Source organism: Rhinolophus hipposideros (genome assembly GCF_964194185.1).
Source record: "Rhinolophus hipposideros genome assembly, chromosome: 9".
NCBI classification, from domain to species: domain Eukaryota; kingdom Metazoa; phylum Chordata; class Mammalia; order Chiroptera; family Rhinolophidae; genus Rhinolophus; species Rhinolophus hipposideros.
In genome coordinates, this window is record NC_138055.1 from 61,361,383 (window position 1) to 61,381,342 (window position 19,960).

The following is a 19,960-nucleotide window of genomic DNA, read 5'->3' on the forward strand; positions in this document are numbered from 1 at the left end:
GTGAAAAATAAAGAATACAACTATTCATATAAACAGGTTTTGGAAACAAAATGTTAAATGACAAAAAAGTAAGTCACAAGAGGTTATATATGATTCAGTGTTTTTAAAACCTTCAAAACAGCAAAATGAATATGTTTACATCTGTGATAAAGCCATAAAAGAAAGCAAAAGTACTGTAAACACACAATGTGGGAGAGCGGTTGCCTCTGGGGTGAAGGAGGGAGACATAATTGAGGAGGGGCGTGCAGAGCTTCACCGATATTGTCCCCGTTCTAATTCTCAAGTCGGGGTGAGTTACCATTGCGCTTTGTAATTTGCATACGTATTACTGATATGCACTTGCGTGTACAGATACTAACCAAAGAAAGATTGATCTACTTCCTGTTTAGTATAAGCACATGTTCTTGTCTGATCTCCTATCTAAATCCTCATTAAGTAAAAAATATTGATAACAACAGTAATAAATGTTTTTAGAAAAACACAGAGCAAAAAAAAAAAAAAAAAAAAAAAAGAGAGAGCCATTAGCTAACAAAAGCTTTCTACCCATTTCTGAGACAGAAAGTGGGCGGAGGGGTTGCTGATGAAGCATAGCAGGGGAAGCTGCATCCAAAATGTGTGGAGCAGAGGTAAAGCTAAGGAGAGACAGCCCCCCAGAACCCAAACACATGTGGCCCCGGGGAATGTCAGGATGTCAGCTGTAGTAGAGTCAGGAATGAGAAATGGAGTGGAAAAAGGGCAGAGTCTTTGGACGTTTCCATATAAGAGTCTAATGCACTTCATGCTGCTCCTCCAACCCAGGTAGAAAATTCCTGAATGGAAAAGTCACACTCTCTTGGCAAATGCAGCCTCTGAGCTCCAGCTTTGGTGAAGAGAATTGTGTCTGGATTTTAGCTCTTCTTTCAGAGGCAGCTGGGACCTTCATTTCCGGAGTTTTTCTGAGATTCTCTGGCAGAAATATTCGGCTTCTGTGCTTTTCCCAGGGAAAGGCTTTAAGCTAAATCTGTTATCACTTGTCCATCTACCATCCAGCTTTAAGCAGTTGTTGCTATTTTCTCCGCTTGGCCTTTGTATTTCAATTCCTTTAGAACATCTATTAAAATGGCAGAAGGTTACAGCGAATGAAGGATGATGCAGAGACCTGGTTCAGAGGGGAAGGTTATTTCCACCTGGTACATGTGGATGCTAGATTGGGCTCTGATGAACAGAATTATCAATTTATTAATGGTTTGTGTGAACAAAACAAGCTGTGTCAAGCATTTGAAGATGCTTTTGAGGTACTGAGGCAACATTCCACTGAAGATCTTCAGATTACAAAAATTACCTGACTTTCATCAACCAATGTTCTCATGTCAGAAGAAATTTCAAATGCTGTGGTGTGTTGCCTGCAGAGGAACCTGGCTGTAACCTGAGAACAGCAATTAAAAAGTGCTGCAGACCTATATTTTGAAGGAAATATTCGCCAATCTCTGCAGAACATCCCTGAAAACCAGTTGGTACAACCTGCTGTTCTCCAGCAAAAGAGAGGAAAAGGCAGGAAGAAGCTCTGACTGTTCCAATACCTTCATGAATCTGTGTGTAATCCCGAGATGGCATCTTGTATTCAGTGGGTAGATAAAACCAAAGATATTTTCCAGTTTGCATCAAAAAAGAAAAAGAAAAATTTGCCTAATTATAGGGGAAAAGAAAAGGCAACCAGAAAACCATAACTTACCAGAAAATGGCCAGAGCACTGAGGAATTATGGAAGAATTGGGATAATCACTAAACTCTGGAGAAAACTAACTTACCAATTCAGTGAGGCCATTCTCCAGAGTCTCTAACTTATTTCTTGGGAAAAGATATTCTACTCACAGTATGTTCAACCTGATCAAAGACATCTAACTTTAAGTAACTGAAATGCAAATTGCAATTATACATTTCAATTACCATGAGCTAAGCCACTCTTATTGCTAAATATACCCTTATATTTAGGGGTATACAGAAGAGGTGGTACATATATACAATGGAATGTTACTCAGCCATAAAAAAGAATGAAATGTTGCCATCTGCAACAACATGGATGGACCTAGAGGGTATTGTGCTGAGTGGAATAAGTCAGACAGAGAAAAACAAATGTCATGTGATTTCACTTATATGTGGAATCTAACAAATAGAAACAAGCTCATAGATTTAGAGAGCATTTTGCCAGATATGGGGGTGGGGGGTTGGGGGCATGAGTGAAAGGGGAGGGAATTAAGAAGTACAAATTGGTAGTTACAAAATAGTCATGGGACTGCAGAGTATAGCATGGGGAATATAGTCAGTAGTATTGTAATAACTATGTTGTCAGATGGGTACTAGCGTGATTATACGTTATACAAATGTCTAATCACTGTGTTGTACAATTGAAACTAATATAATATTGTATGTCAACTGTGATTGAAAAATTAAAAATATTAAAAATAAGTAAATTGCTTTATCATGGTGGGGGATGAGAGCAGGGTTGCAAGGAAGCTCTCTCAAATTTGAGTATTCAGTCCTATGTTTAACCAAAAGGTTCTATAACTTTTACAAGAAAAATAAGAAATATTCTTAAATTGGGTTGGAAAGAAGAATAATATATATGCATGTTTTTAAAAAATGAAAAAAAATTCATTTTAAATTCATTCATTTAAAAAAATTGTTAAAAAATGAAACAGAACTGAAAATATTAGGGTACTAGTATATCTCACATAGCAAGAGTAAGTATCATTTCCTGAAATGTGTATGTTGTTTTAAATGTATGTGTTTAAATGTGGTTCTTACTGTGAGTTGTGATTTATTTTAAGTTAAAAAAAAACACTCAATTAAACATTGATTAACTCCCAAAGGCCGTACTGGGGCCCAGATGCAAATACTGATAGTTTCCTGTATCATACAGCTGGAAAACAGCCAGCCACACTCTCACTGTAAATCAGCTACTAGGTGCCCACCCAGGGACAAGGTTGAGGGTAACTTTTCATAGTATTATATCCTTTTATAAAAATAGCGTAAATAAATAAGTAAACACAAATTTATAAAAGGGCAAACACATCTTCTTTAAAGTTTACTGATTTCCTACAGTGTGCCAGGCACTGCCCTAGGGTTTTACTGAGAAAACCAACAAACTGTCCGAAGAAAGAAAATACCGCATCATGAAAAGTCTAAGGTAGTGGAATGGTAAAAAAGTAGTACTATGTGGTGATTGGAGTATGTTCTAGTGATATCCTAAACACAGAGATGTTATTTATTTCTTGTTTATATTTCTTTTAACTTTGACGAGGTAAATTCAAATGAGAATCAAATGAGATTACGCAGAGGGAAGTATTTTGAAAATGAGAAAAAGCAATACAATTTTAATGTAAGATAAAATCTCATCGATCTGCAGTCATTTAGAGTGAGAAAAATGAGGACTTTTCTTTCACAGAACGAGTTCAAGGAGGCACTTACAGGGTTATATTTCCTTTTTCATATTTGGGGATGGGATTCTAAATAACCTCAAAGGTTAAACTATTTTCTGAATGTCAGAAATGCTGAAAGGTCAGCCCAGCAAGCGCATAGGTTGTTGCTAAGCCTAGCAAAGCTCTCTGTTTAATCACATTATCTGCACAATATTAGTTTTATTGTCCTTCTAGCTGGGTGACCTTAGACAAATGACTCTTACCTCGGTTTCCTCGTTTGTAATTATAGACATACAGACATATAGAATTACAGACATTGAACCAGACGTGGAAGATTCCTTCCAGAGCTAACTGTCTGTGGGATACCTCCACCCGCTTAGTTACCTGAAATCATAAATCAAGTTCATTTCCGTGAACCCATCCTCAGATCGTTTTAACTGTCATCGCTTCCCTAAGACGTGATCCTTCCCAGGCTCCCAGATCAAAGAGAAAATTTCTACTGGAAAGTATTTCTGGCTACTTCCAGAAAGCAATCATTGGCACACTGGTAATGCTCAAATAACGTGAGAAAAACCAATCCACATACCACTATATTTTACTTGCCGATTTTAGAAGAGCTGAAATCTGTGCCCCTGGCAGAAGAGAAACTTTCCACGGGCATGTAAACTGAGATGCTCAACACAACCACGTAAGCCTACGTGCTGTGGTCAGGAAGGGGACGCTTGCTTTGGTCTCTAACACACTATGACGCTGCAGGTCAAGCACAGTGTTTGACCTCATCAAAGGGGAAAAAAGATCTACCTGTCAATGGGAAACTGAATTGTATAAATAGTTGAAGAAAATATTGGAGGTTTTAAAAATAATTTGTGTAATGAAAGTTTTTCTAAGCAACAAAACAACCCCAACATTTTTAAAAGAAAAGATTGATGGACTTGACCCTATAAAAATTTCTGGACAAAAATTAAGAAAAGTGTGTGTTTATGTATAGACAAAATTAAAATAACTTTAAATATTTTACGATTTTCGTTGTCATTTATACCTCAATAAAGCTGAAAAAAATTAAAAGACCGACAAATGATGGGGAGAAATATTAGAAACATATTAATAAATACACATTTGATATTTAGAAATATAAAAGCTTCCATAAATAAGAGTAAACACCCAATAGAAAAATGGACAAAAGATGCAAAGATGCGAAGATAGAAAAAGGACCAACCAATAACAAGTAAAAGATATTCAGTTTGATGAAAACCATGTAAAAATTATCTATTATTGGCTATTAAATGAGAAATTGAAAAACAGATGTTGGTGTATGAGGAAATAGACCTTCATGATTGATGTATGTTCAATTGCTACTGCTTATTTGATAGGTACTTAGTGGTCTCAGTTAAAATTTCCAACTGCAGTCTTAGATCCAATAACTTTAAGTATATGTTTAATAGAATAATTCACACACACAAAAAGTTATACATGTATGTTTATTTCAGTATTCTCTGAAATAAAGCATATCATCTAAAAATAACTATAGAATATATGTTAAATAAAGAAATGTACAAAAATATATAAGTAAATGTATAACCTAAAAATATTTTAATGCATAAAATTCTTATTTTTATATAATCAATATAAAAAATTATTTATAAATACATAAATAAATAAGTTTATGTATTTAATTTAATGGATTATGGTACATTTATATTTGGATATGCAGAGTAATCAAAAGGAATGAGGAAGATTAATATACACCTACATGGAAAGAGCCCCAAGGTAGGCCAGGGCTCTTGCAAAAAGCAAGTCACGTTATAGATATGTTGTATGATTACATTTATATTAATGTAAGTACACCAAAAGAGAAACCAAAGTGTATAATTGAATAAGTACATGCATGTATTCCTAGAAGAAGTTCTGAATGGACCCTCACCTCTGGGTGAGGTAGAGTGTAGAGAATGAGGCAGAGGGGGAGGTAATAGGACCATTAACTCTTTAGATATTTTTGTAATAATGAATATTTACAAGGAAGTATTGGTATGTTATTTGCATGATTTTCAAATTTGGGTAAAAACTTAAACAATACAGGAAAGGAAAGAAAAGAAAAGGGAAGTAGCATTTCTGCATGCATCAGGCATTAGAATATCCGGGTAGGATATGTCTGGTCTCTTTAATAATGATTTATCCTTAGGAAGCCTCATTGCCTTCACCTAGACTTCTTTTGCTAAGAGTAGAGCAGGGTGATTTATAGCCCAATTTCTAGAATAAGGCTGTTGGATTCAAATGCTGCTCTACCAGATTTATGATCTTACTCCGTGTACTAGACCTGTTTGTACTTCAATGTCCTCCTGTGAAAAGGAGGAAAATAATAATGCACCACAAAGTTCTTGTGAAGATTAAATGCATAAATCCTTGGGGCACATAACAGATGGTCAATAAATGTAAATTCTTACTGTTAATACCAGTGAGCATTCAACCTATATGTTCTGGCCGAGAATAATATGAAAGAGCACGGCTCTCTTTCCTTGCTTAGTAGACAGGGAGAGAAGGCTGCACTGGGAGCCAACGCAGGTCTGAGTCAGTTCAGGTCTCACACAGCCTTATAGACCCGATAGGTACGGTTCTAAATCAAAACACAAGCCGGCATGCGCAGTAGCAACAGGTTTGCCAGTATATATGTGATTTTTCAAGTGCTTTCAACATAATAGGATCTGAGTAAATGTGTATTGATCAGCTTGGTAGCAAGTTACAGTGCAGCATATCTATCTGAGCTCAAATTCTGGTTTACAAGCCATGCACTATTGGACAAAAATTTTAATCCTCCATTTTCTCATCTGAAAAAAATGTGGCCTGGAATGCCTACTTTGCCTGTTGTAAGAGATAGAAATAATATTTGAGGGCCGGCCCGGTGGCTCAGGCGGTTGGAGCTCCGTGCTCCTAACTCCGAAGGCTGCCGGTTTAATTCCCACATGGGCCAGTGGGCTCTCAACCACAAGGTTGCCAGTTCGATTCCTCAAGTCCCACAAGGGATGGTGGGCAGCGCCCCCTGCAACTAAGATTGAACACAGCACCTTGAGCTGAGCTGCCTCCCAGATGGTTCAATTGGTTGGGGCGTGTCCTCTCAACCACAAGGTTGCCGGTTCGACTCCGGCAAGGGATGGTGGACTGCGCCCCCTGCAACTAGCAACGGCAACTGGACCTGGAGCTGAGCTGAGCCCTCCACAACTAAGACTGAAAGAACAACAACTTGACTTGGAAAAAAAGTCCTGGAACTACACGCTGCACCCCAATAAAGTCCTGTTCCCCTTCCCCAATAAAATCTTAAAAAAAAAAAAAAAGAAATAGTATTTGAATAGTGCTTAATGGTGCCTGGAGCAAGGTGGGTGTTGAGTAGATGGTAGCTGTTAGTACAGTCTGAGCCTATCTAAGCTGGCTCATTTTAAAATTTGGAAAACAATTCAACTTCATGAGTATCACTGTTTGCAAAGAAACCTTATGACTAAATATATCTAAATATAGGACTAAGAACCAAGAGTTCTTTCTAATTTTGGCTCTGTTGTGGACTTCTTAAGTATCCTTTAAAAAGCCAATCAAATGAAATATTTATTAATAATAAAGTCTGTAGCCAGAACACGTTCACTTGCAGAACCGCTCACTGTGATTATGCATGAGCAAAAGATAGCCTCTGTTCTTAAGGAGTTCATTATTTTGCAAGATATACTTTAAGTGTACAGAAAAGTTTTAATTGAGTGAAATTCAAATACACATTGATGGAAGAAAGGACCTGCCAGGGAAAGGACATAGCTGGAACAAAGACTTTTGAAAGAGCAGGAAGTTCAGTTTGGCTGCCCTGTGAGAGTCATGAAGTAGAAAGAAGTAAAATCCAAGAAGCATACTGGTGTCTTTAATACCTGGTAAAGTAGTTTGGCATACATTCTCAGTATTATTGCAGGCAATACAATAATAAAAGATTATTGATTAGGGATGTGACATGATTTGGGCTATATTCTTCCACAAAATGTAGGACTGATCTGAATATAAAGAAACAAAAGGCAGGCGGAAACACTGGATTAACATAGCTGAGAAACAGCAGGGCCCGATTTAGGTAGAGACTTGGGAAAAGGGAAGAGAAAATTATTGGACTCTTTCTTTGTTCTAGGCAATATACTGCATATTATACATATGTCACTGACTTCTCACAAGAAGGAGTTAATCCAGTGGTGAAGTCAGTATTATTATCCTCTTTTTACAGGTTAGGAATCTGGAGCTCAAAGAGGTTAAATGACTTATCCAAGGTCACACGGCTCAAAAAATGGAGCTCTTGTGGAGATGGAACAAAAAACCTTGGGAACTGAATAGATGTCAGGGTAAGAAAGAGAGATGAATAAAAAATGGAGATGAGGTTGTCAGCCTGATTCATTTTAGTGGTAAAGTTAACATAAGTGGGCAAGTATCTAGGAAGAACTGGTTTGGGTGGCTGATGAAGAATTCAGTATTGGACTGATGAGTTTATGCTCCCAGAGAGACAGATATCTTGATGGACAAATCAAGCAATCTGTTAAAAATAAGATTCTGGATCTTAGGGAACAGTCAGGGCTGCAGATGGAAATTTGGAAATTTGGAAATTCTTAGCTTAAAGCTAAGCAGTAAGAACAAATGAAATGCAGAATGAATACATCAAGAACAAATTATAATTATCCCTTCGAGGTAAAGAAAAAGGACAGTATAAGTAAAAATAATGTGCTCTCTGCTTGGCAAAAAAATATAAATAAGATACTTTCTTTGTACTTTCTCTTCCTAAAATAAGCCAACAATGGAACCTCAGACAATTATCATGATATAGTAAAGAGAGTTACGTGCTATTTCCTGACGGCTCTCTATATACAATCTTTTTCCTATGGGCTGCATTCCTCAACATGGGCACGTGGAACTATTTACTTCACTCAACTCCATTCTCCTGGCCTCAGAGTCTTTCTCTTGGCCAAGCTCATTTCATCTGGGGAATAGCTGCAGATTGATGGAAATCTGTCTCCAGATCTCTCCTGGCTTCAGTGGTCCTTCTTTATGCTTTCAGAACAACTTGTGGATATTTTAGAAGCACAAGACAGCATTACTTTTAACTTACTCTTAATTTACTTAGATTTATCCAAGTGTCAAGGGGTGTGGCAGTTAAAATCAGCTCAGCCATGCTTTTGCTGTGAATCTGGGTGGCAGCTGCGGTGTATGGGGATGAAGTGGACGAAGGAAGTTGGGGGAGCATGGATCCTTCTCTGCAGACTCACTTTCCCCACACCGTTGTCCAAATGGAGTTTAAGCAGAGAAGTCAGCACCATCTCACAGCAGGGAAAAACTCAGAGCAACCCTAGATTGGCTTTACTCTTTGGGGCCATTTGAGGATCATCACATTTGTCATGGAATTTTGTAGTGTCCTTTTTTCCAGAAATGTTATAAAAGTCCTGAATCTCTGATAAGATAGGCTTATTGCTCGGCTTGAATAGTCAAAAAAATTCAGATCCTAGTTATCCATCAATTTCCTTTGTTTTTCTTCTATTTGCTTGGCATCTGATAAAATAAAACCTTGAGGGAGTTAACTGGGAAACCAGATATTTGGTTGGTAATAGTGGCAAAACAGAATTTCTTGCAACCAGTAAACTCTAAAACTATTCCACTGTGTTTCCCCGAAAATGAGACCTCGCGATACCATCAGTTCTAATGTGTCTTTTGGAGCAAAAATTAATATGAGACCCAGTATTATATTATTATATTTATTATATTATATTACATTACATTACATTATGTTATATCAGACTGGGTCTTATATTAAAATAAGATCGAGTCTTATATTAATTTTTGCTCCAAAAGATGCATTACAGCTGATGGTCTGGCTAGGTCTTATTTTCGGGGAACCACAGTCTGATTCTGAAAGACAAGTCAGCCAAGGTAGTCTGAGGGAATGTAGTTCCAGAAATGTGCTGTTCAAAAATAGTGCTGTCCCATAGCAGTTTATATCAATCGAGAGATAAAATATTATCAACTATTGTGACATTATATGCAGTGTACATTTGTAGAAAATTGGAATTCTGCATTCAAAAAGAATCATAAAGAAATGCCTGCTAAGTAAGAGACAGCGTGACCCAGCAGAATGAGCTGCAGGATCAAACAGATTGATGTGAGATTTTATCTCTGGCATTTACTATGTGTCCCTGTGCAAGTTACTGAAATTATCTACAATAACAACTCCAGATTGTTGTGAATATTAAATGCTAAAATATATTTAAATGCCTGACAGATTCTTTCAACAAATATTTATTGAGTGTCTAATAATCCCACCATGCTGGAAGAAGGAAAAGAGAGGTAGAAATAGGGATAAATGAGAAAAACATGGTCTCTATCCTCAAACATTGAACAAGTAATTTAAAAAGCAATGCATGTAACAAAATAGGTACAGATGGTATATAGTAGGGGTTCAATAAATAATAGCTATTATTAGCTGACAGCATTATCATACGAGTTATTTTATGACTTATTTAACTAAAAAACTTTGCAAATAGTGACTATACCAGAAAATAGGGGAAACAATTTCTATTTTAAGAGAAAAAGAAACTATTAAGTGTTATGAGATAATTTCAGTCTGTATTTATGAATAGAAATAAATTGGTCTGAAAAACAAGTTTAGGATACTTGTGTGATAGGTTGTTAAATCTACATTGCTCATTTAAAATTCCACCAAATCCCCCTTATCTGTTTGTGCCCCGGCTCATCCTTAATTAGGAACATGATCGATCTATCTATTGTCAGACATGCTTGGTTTGCATTGTTAATTCTGACAGTACTAGCTGTATAGCGTTGGGCAAACTTTTAACCCTTCCTAAGCTTTCACTTTCCTTATCTGTAAGTTGAGAATAATAGTATGTTTTCTCCAAGTTGTTAAGGATAAAGCTTTAGCAGTGAGCACTTTCATAGCTTTCACTGTTCTTACCCTGTAGCAGACATTATGCAAGAGTGAAGGAGTCTGTCCTCCAGAGTTTGCAGTAGAGTAGAAGAGATGGGTATTTAAATAGGGACTCATGAAACAGTAAGTTAATTGCTATAATAGGAAGAGCACACAGTGCTATGTGGGGATACATTATAATGCCTGAGCTACGATAGAGGGGTGAAGAGGGAAAAGTTGGCCTCTGTGAGCTTATGCTAAATAAGAAGGAGAAGTGAGACAGGTACCTAACAATTACACTTAAGGCATAAAGTGCCTAGGTGGTGAGTACCTTAAGGAAGACCACTGTTTTGCAGAGGTTTCTGATAACAGAGATGGTCTCACCTTATACATATGGTTTGTGAGCCAATCCATGTTGCTAAGGAACATTGTCTATGAAACCTCAAAACTAATGGAAATTTTGACATGTACTCTCTCCAGTCCCTCTAATCAGAGATAGATAGCCCTTATTATGCATTTATCATCCAGTTTGTTGTGCCCACAAATATAAAACTCCATTGAAAATATTCTTGAAGAGAGCATGTAATGATTAGATCCTGATTTTCAGTATGCTCTTTTGAGAAACTCCAATGGCAGGAAAAATTAATTCAGGCAAATTAATTTTCATGTCATAATGACACATTTAATCTTTTTTTCAACTTAACAGTACAAAACAAATCCTAACATGGGGCTCTCAACCATAAGGGCTCCTGAAATATTCAAAATCTCTTGAGCAGTGCAATTTTTTTTTCCTCACCATTGCAACTGTGCGTATCAAGGAAAAAGAGATCGCTCTGGGTGTCAGGGTTGGCACAGCAATTGTTAAGGCAAAAGCATTCAACACTCTGAGGTTCATTATGTATTAAAATGATATTTCCATAGAATGTGAATAAGCTCAAAAGTCATGTTTAACTTAAAGAAAAATAAAAATACCTAAACAGAGACCTTATGTACATTTGAAACTTAATCTTTCTAGTTTGTCCATGATGGTTGACCATAGGCAATATGTAAGTTTTAGTACATAATACATTTTGTAGCAGAGAGCTGCAGTGCAACTGGAGAATACCAAAACTATAAGGTGAATGTGGTTTGGGGTGTTTTTTACTTAAGTCAGTTAGGTTCAAGACGCCATTTGACTGGACCATAATTCTAGTTTTTCACAGCTAAATGGGCAGAGAGAAGAATATTTTCAATTCAAATCAAAGATTTCTGGCAACTTAATAGAATTATTAAGTTCAGTAAAACAAAACGGTGAAATATTTGATAAAAACAAGTTCCTAAATACGTGTTGTTATGAGCTGAATTGTGTCCCTCCAAATTTATATGTGGAAGACCTCATCCCCAGGACCTCATAATATAACTGCAATTGGGCATAAGGTAATTAAGAGGTAATTCAGTTAAAAGGAGGTATTTAGGGTGAGCCAATATAACTGGTGTCTTTATTAAAAGAAGAAATTTGACACAGAGCCATACAGAGGAAGGACCATGTGAAAACACAGCTCTCTCATTTTCAAATATAGCCGCAGTTGTTTGTCCCTAAATGTCCTTCCTTTTCTCGCCTCAGTGACACACACCTAACACTTTTCAAGTTACCCCCATTCTCTTAGCATATTCTTGTCATTTGTATGTTCCCTTTCCAAAAAGAACTCTGTATTCTCTGTATCCATGGGAAATATCACTGTGTCTCCCGCTGAAATAAAACCACTACCAAAGGAATTTGTTACTGATACTGAAACCCATCCAGGCAGTGGGTTAATTTTCTTATTCTGTTTTTTCTTTTTTAGCCATTCTAGCTATGACTAAAGAAAGTATCTCCCTGATCATATTCATTCATTCAAAAACTATTTAATGAGTGCCTACTGTGTGGTAGGCACTATGTTAGTACTTGGAAGATAGAGGTGAATGAGACACAAGTCTCAATCTTGTGGATTTTAGCCCATTTCTAGGGATCAGTTGACAATGAACAAGTTAACATAAAAATAAGCAGGATAATTTCAAATATGGATAAATGCGTAGAATGTTGCTCAGTCTGATGAGAATGGAAAGGATGAGAGAGGAAACAAAAAGATTAGAAAATTGCAGGGTCCCTATCCCTCTCCCAGACAAAGCCAGAGTGGATGGTGTTAGAGAATATAGAACCCTGGATAGATCTGAAGACCTAGAAGAATCCCTTTTCCTGGATAGGACACAAGGAAGGGGCAAGACTTCAGAATTTCCCACAAGCTCTGTACGTTTTAGAAGCAAAAAAATATTGACTTATAATATCTACACAGATGGTTTGAAGCATCCCCACAGAGTACTGTGCTCCCCAAGATTTTTCAGAAAAATGCAGAAATGCAGAGAGAGGGGCATGATTATGGCATAGGTCTTTGCCAGAGCAAAGAGGCTTTGTAATTGGGGAATGAATGTTGGCCTTGAGCAATCTCTTTTTCTGCTTCAGAATCTAATTTTAACCCAACTGGTGTGGTCTAGAAAACAACTCCAATGTCTGTTTAAAAAAATTCACTCCTACATTTGTGCATAACATTGAAATACAGTGGAAAAAGAGAATAAAGTCACTGAAGAATTAAAGGTAATCCTATGAATAATTAAAAACGAGAATTGCCCCGTTAAACTTAAGCTCACATAAGAATTTATGTGAAATTTACCCTCATAAAACCAGTTCCCTGTATACTTTCCATGACTTTTATGCAGAGAAATGCTTGTTTTTTTCTATTCCCTTCAACTTTGCACAAAGCTTTAAATGTATGAACACTTGTAGCCACCCCCAATTCCTATGTAGATAATGAATGCTTATGTGCATTAGGTTAACTCAGCCATATCCAAAGGTGGTTAATTACTTGTGATTTAACAGATAAACTGATTTTCTTTTGTGCTAAAGTTCAAAATACCATTATTGGAGCAAGGCCCACGGTAGAGGGCTGGGAGAACACAATGCCCACGCTCTGAGAGCATCAAATGGCTCCCTATCTCTTTCTCTCTCTCTCTCTCTCTCTCTCTCTCTCTCTCTCTCTCTCTCTCTCTCTCTCTCTCTCTCTGTCTCTCTCTCTCTCTGTCTGTCTCTCTCTCTCTCTCTCTCTCTCTCTCTCTCTCTCTCTCTCTCTCTTTCTCTCCCCTCTCTTGATGCTCCAGTCTTGGAAATTTTTTTTTAAGTCTGATGAAGTTAAAAATTCTCAGAGAAACCACCTCAAAAAAACCCACTAAATATGTATTTATAATTTCCACAGCTTTATATATGTATGTGCATTTTTATTCACTGACCTTCAGAACCAAGAAAGTCTTTTGAGACATATTTAGTCTTTTTTTACTTGTATGTTTTTTACTTTTATGACTACTAACTGCTTTCCTAAATATCCACACTATTTTTTACACATATTTCAAAATTGTAACCTTGAAAATACCCAAAGACATCAGTTTCTAAACATGCTTTTTAAGAAAAGCTTCCCGTACATGCTTTAATTACTTTGAAAGCCAAGTATGACTGGCTCATGAGTCTGGGAGTACACAGTGCCTCCTAAAGGGGACTAGCAGCAGATCGTGTCATAGTAAAGATAGACTCGTGCCTGCAAGCTCAGAATGTGGGAGAATTCATCACTGGCCTTTGGAAGCAATCAATGGACTTAGTGTTGGAATCAGCATAAGACAAATACAAATGAAATTTAGGTAGATTTTAGGCCCTTTACCTCTAGGTGCTTGAAGTATAGCATGTTTCAATTTCCACCAATTCCATAACCTGGACAAAGTCTGAACCTTCTCTGTAGTTTGATTAGCTTTCCAGAGACTTGTTTCCTCACGATGTCATCTGCCTCCAAGTGCTGGCACCCTGCATCGATTCAGGTGTCAAATAGACCTCTGCACTCTTTTCTGCTTTACAAGCCTCTCTAGCAAGCATTGTACAAATACCAGATGGAAATATGCAGATCACAAAAAGATGAGCAGGACTCTGGACCATTGAGCCTTCAGTCTTCTCTTTCAGTCCTTCTTTCACTTCACTTCCATCTCTTTTCAGGAATAAGGTGAATCCTTCTCTGCCTCATGTATAGCAACTAAGCAACTACTTTTATTGCTGAAGAACATCTTTGAGGTCTCACTGTCCACAGGAATGACTTATTAAAGTATGTCCGCCATACAAATAATCTGCTCCCCACAAAAGAACCTGTGGGGAGTAAAATTCTCGACATCGTTATATCAATATGCTCTACACATCACTCAAGTATTTACCACGCTTCTAGTATCTGCCAGACACATATTATACACCTTCCCTGTTCTCCTTGCTGGATGTAACGGAGAAGAAGACAAAGTCACTGCCCTCACAAAGCTTATATTCTATACGGTGAGTTGGGTGACAGGCAACAATCACATACATATGCAAACACATGTACAAATATAGTGTAATTTTACATAGCAAACATGACTAGGCAGAGCACAAAACTGGGTAGTGAGATGGGGAGTGCGTGTGCTGTCTATGGCTACTATGGATATGGCGAGTAGGGAAAGCATTTTCAGAGGTCATTCCCATTAAGACATACATGTTGAGAAGAAGGCAGTCATGCCAAGGGCTTGGAAGGGGACACTGAAGACAGAGAAGGCACCTGGTACAGAGCTCCTAAGAAGAGTCATGGTCAAAGGACAAAGAGAAGACTCTGTGGCTGGACAGCCGTGAGCCAGGGAGAGAGGAAAAAGAGATCGAGGAGAGGGAAGCAGGGACTAGAACATGAAGACGTTTCTGGGCTATAGCAAGGCGCGTGAGTTATACTCAAAATTGTAACGGGAAGTCACTGGAAGCAGATTTTTAGGTGGGAAGTAACACAATATGATTGTTGCTTCTGAATCACTTCAGTTGCTGTGTGGTGAAAAAATATAGGGGGTGTATACTGGAAATTTGCTAAGAGAGGATTTCAGGTGCTCTCACCACACACACAGTGGTAACTATGTGAGAAGATGGGTAAGTGAATTAGCTTGACTGTAGACATTATTTCCCTATGTATATCAAACATGTTGTACCCCTTCAATATATACAGTTTTATTTAAAAATTTTTAATTAAAAAATTAACTTGGACTTGCACATAGAAAAGAAAGAATATAGGGGGCAAAAGCAAAATCCAAGAGACCATTTTGGGGTTGCTTAGGGTCACTTGGTCAGGGATGGCAGCAGCAGAATTAGCAAGAAGTGGGTTATGCTTCTGAGATGGATCTCATGGAGCCTGCTGTTCGATTGTCAGGTGGTGGGTGATGAAGAAATGAACAAAATCAAGAATGCCCCCAGGGTTCTCCTTAGACAACACACAGAAGCATGATGATGGTGGCACGTTTCAATCCTTGGCATAGCAAAACAGTAAGTTTTGTTTATGTCTTTTTTTTCTTTCTTAGCCACCTACCATGCAGAAGATACTTCTCAAGGCTATCAGAAAGCCCATGTCTACATACGGCAATTGGGCAAATATGTGATTATTAATGGGCAACATAGAGCATATCCTGGCATAAGACTTATGCCAGTCTGGGTTGGAGGGATTGTTTCCCTGAGATTTTAATGAAAATAGTAGATTAGTTGAGGATGACTGAGTCCATGCTCTGAAATAAGAAACATATGCACTTTTACTAAATAGCCACCCTGAATATTATACAGTGGAGTATGACTCACATATAAAAGATTCATCTCTGTGTTCTTTCTCCTTGCACAGTCCATATCCTGCTGATTCCTCTTGTATGTGTTTCACGCTGTTCCTGCTTCGTGATGATCTGGGTCCTTACCTTTTGTCTCTAATGATATACTTGTTCAACGTTGACATTTGGCACAATTTTCTTCCATTGTGCTTCTAAGGGTGCTTGTGTTCTCCCAACTCTTGGCAAAATTCCTCCTACCAATTTCTTGTTCTTCTGAATGCACTTTATTGATGAGTGAAGTTACAGTCCAAATCTTTTAGTAGACAAGCAATATCCATTTTGGTGCCCCACTGGAAAGCGGAATTGCAACCTGAACTGAAGCACTGACAGTTGCTGGTGGCACTTTACCATCCTCCCTGGCTGTCAGGCCTCAGGGTTCACATTTAACCCTTTCCTGACTGTTTCATTTAACTAGTGATGTCGAATATATTGAAAGTCATTTCTTTTGTATTTAACTACAGATGAGAGAGAGAGAGATCCAATTCCAATTCAGAGAGTTTTTAAATAAAAAATAGAACTGTACACTGAATATGAATAAGATGGGTTGCAGCTGAAAAAAGCTGTAGTTATAAAGTGGCAAAAGACTGTCAACAAATGTCCAAAAAAATCCCAGCTGTGAACGGACACATGCTGGACACAAAAACTACAATGCTGACAAGAACATGTGATGAGACTAATTCATTAAAAATAGCACTGGAGAAAAAAAAAATACCGCTGAGAACAAAACAGGTTCTGAAATCTTTTTTCTTTTAACATCCACAAAAAAATCTCATTATTGCTGTTGGGACAATTGCATTTATTTCAGAATATGTGATCACTGTTCCAGGAGCAGTTTGCAGACTTTCTGCCGTTTCCTTTCACAAGGTCTTCATTCAGAAAGGATGTGCTCTGTGGCCTCTAGTATCACGTTGATGGTTCTCATTCCATTTCATAGCACTGTGTGCAGGAGGCAACTTCCTCGGAGGGGGCACATGTCTTAGGCAACTGTGACTCCTCCTGGCACGCTTGCCACACAGAGCTCTGTGTGGACACATTCCTGGGACTCAGGATATATTTCCTGTTCTTGCTGTTCCCTTCCATCATGAACCTTCTTGCTCTTTTATGCTCCATTTCTGTACCGTTCTTCGTTCCTGGATTCTGGCTCCCTCTTAGTATCTTCACATTAATAAATGTTCAGACTATCCTCTTGCCTTCATACTCCAAATTCTCCCCTTGCATCATCCAGTATCTTGAGGTACAATTGGGGCTCCCAGTGACACAAGTCAGGTCAACGACCCCAAGTTTGTTCTTATCTGAAAAGGAGTTTAGAAATCATACATTCAAAGGTCTTACAGGGGAACCTTCTCTTCCTTCAACTACTTTCCTCACCTGTCTGCTGGTACCTATAATTAAATTATGTCATAAACATAACATTATATCCTAACATCATGATATCTCCTTGTCATTCTAGAATTTTTGATACTTGCTAAAATTTCAATCATCCCAGGCCTGTCATTTTTAATAAGCAAGGAACAAGTTTTGATAGACAAGCTTGAGACTGAGTTGGAGGAACAATATCTAGGACACCAGACGTGTGTGTGTGTTTGTGTGTGTGCTTATGTGTGCTGAACAGAGTTAAGCTGCTGTTTCCATCTCCCAGTCACAAAGTCACCCTGTGTTTTGCTGCAATTTTTTATTCTTTAACAACTACAAAGTTAAATGTGTCCAGTTTTTCTGTAGAAATAATTTGTAAAAAGAAGCTGAGGATGGTTCCGTCTAATTGCTAATCGCACAGACTACATGATTTCTCAGAAAAGGGACTAGGAACTAACAGTGCTTAGACACCTGGACATGTCAGGAGCAACACAAACATTATCTTAATTCTTTCAACAACTAAGACAAGGTGCTTATTGTTGCTCCCAATTTAATGAGAAGGAAACCAGGCAAGGTCACAGATCTAATAGCGGCACAGGCAGGGTTCAAATCTAAATCTTTCTGATGCCTCGTGTATTTTCCATATTCTATACACATCCTGCACACAAGAAGGCATCTAGTATAGTTAAGAGCTCAGATTTTGAAAGTCACACAGACCTGGGTTCGAATCTTCCCTCTGCCTTTTTTATGTCTGACACCTAGGATGAAACGATTTACCTATGAGCTTTGGCTACTGCGGTTTTATATTGTTTTAGCTTTCATCCTAGCTTTCGTGTCTGCTGATTAGTATCTATTATTGCTTCCATTGCTCATTGTCTATATGTCAGCATAAGCCTTCTGTTTTTCCTCTTTGTCTGCAATTTCCGTCATTGTGTCAAATTCAGATTTAATTGCTGGCATCTCTTAGTGCTTCTGAGATTGAAGGGCTGGACATTTTGACATTATCTCAACCTTTTTTCATTCATGCTAAAGAGTATTTAGTCAATAATTATTCTGTCAAAGAAATTATCACTTGTTTATCCTGTTTGTGCACACAGAAGATGTTTATGTAGTTAATGTGTGTTAACCCAGGTTAACCGTAATTTCTTTATTTCAAATGAGCAGGGCAAGTTTAAAGTGGCTGGCTGTTGAAAGGACCACTCTTAGTAGGGCTAATAGATCATGAAATTATGCACTGCGGATAAAAATTGCATACTCTTCATCTAAAGATTTTTGATATATCCTTTTTTCCAAAGAATAGAATTGTTGATATCACATCATACAGGAATGGCTAATAAATACATAGCACTAACCATATGCCAGTTACCATTCCCAGTGATACATCTATGTAGTTTATTACTCACAATAACCCTATAAGAAAGTTATTATTATTATTATAATTTCCAATTTACAGAGACATTAAGTAACTTGCCCAAGTTACACAGAAAATGGTAGGGATAGCATTATAAATCAGAGACAAAAGGAAGACTATTCAATCTATAACATTGGGACTACTAGTTTATTACATGGAAAAAATAAAATTAAATCTCTATCTTAATGAGCCCCAGCTAGATTAAGATCTATTTGTAAATTATAGAAGTTTCAACATTAGAAAAAAGATTGAAATAAATTTGTAATACTAGTGATAAGAGAGATTGTCTTTAAAAAAAGGAAAAAATGATAAAAACACATTTGATCGATTTTACATGAAAATTAAAAATGTACGTTCAACAAAAATACATAATCAAAATTGAAAGTGAAGGGAACAAAAAGATAGAATATAACCAAATTCATGTACAGAATATTTTTAAAAACTTTCAAAAATCTATTAGAAAAACAAAAATATTCCCATAGAAAATGAATAAAGGATATGAACAGGGAAATAATCGTTAGAGGAATTGACCTGACAAAATGCTTAGGTATTTGGGAAACAAAAATTCAACAAAAAAAGACACCATTTCTCATCATCAAATTATCAAGAACATTAAAGTGAAGGCATGGCTCAGAGAAATGGGAACGCCATAAATGGCTGTAGAGATGTAGAAATTGGACCAACCACTTGGAGAGCAATTCGGCAATATCTCATGAAGCATTAAAATGTAATTTTAAGTATAGGCATGTAGTCTAGAATGGTTCTTGCATTTATGCTCAAGGAAACGGTAGAAAGCTATTCACTGCAGTATTGTCTATAATAGCAAAAGAGAAAGAAAAAAGAGAAAGCAGCCTAAATGCTGATCAGAAGTGAATAGATAAATAATGTGACATATTCATAAAATAAATTTATGTATCAGCAAGATAAATGATCTGTTTTAATACAGATACATATGTATGTATATATAGGTACGTACATACAGAGGTTCCAAAAAATGTATACCCATTTAAAGAAAGGAAAAACTGTATTAAAATTACACTGATGGTAACCACTTTGAGCACCTCTTGGAATTGCAGAAATCAAATGTGACTTGTATTTATCTTTTGTTATCAGTATATATTGAGTATTACAATTTTAATACAGTTTTTTTCCTTTCTTAAAATGTGTACATTTTTTG

The 19,960-nt window shown here is 37.1% G+C and overlaps 1 pseudogene across 1 annotated transcript; it reads left to right on the top strand.

Annotated features, from left to right (window-relative positions):
• The first annotated feature begins 1,118 nt into the window (after positions 1–1,118).
• LOC308501913 (transcription factor Spi-C-like) lies at positions 1,119–1,819 on the top strand (annotated as a pseudogene). The gene has a single exon. The product of its transcript is annotated as a transcription factor Spi-C-like (transcript).
• The last annotated feature ends 18,141 nt before the right edge of the window (positions 1,820–19,960 follow it).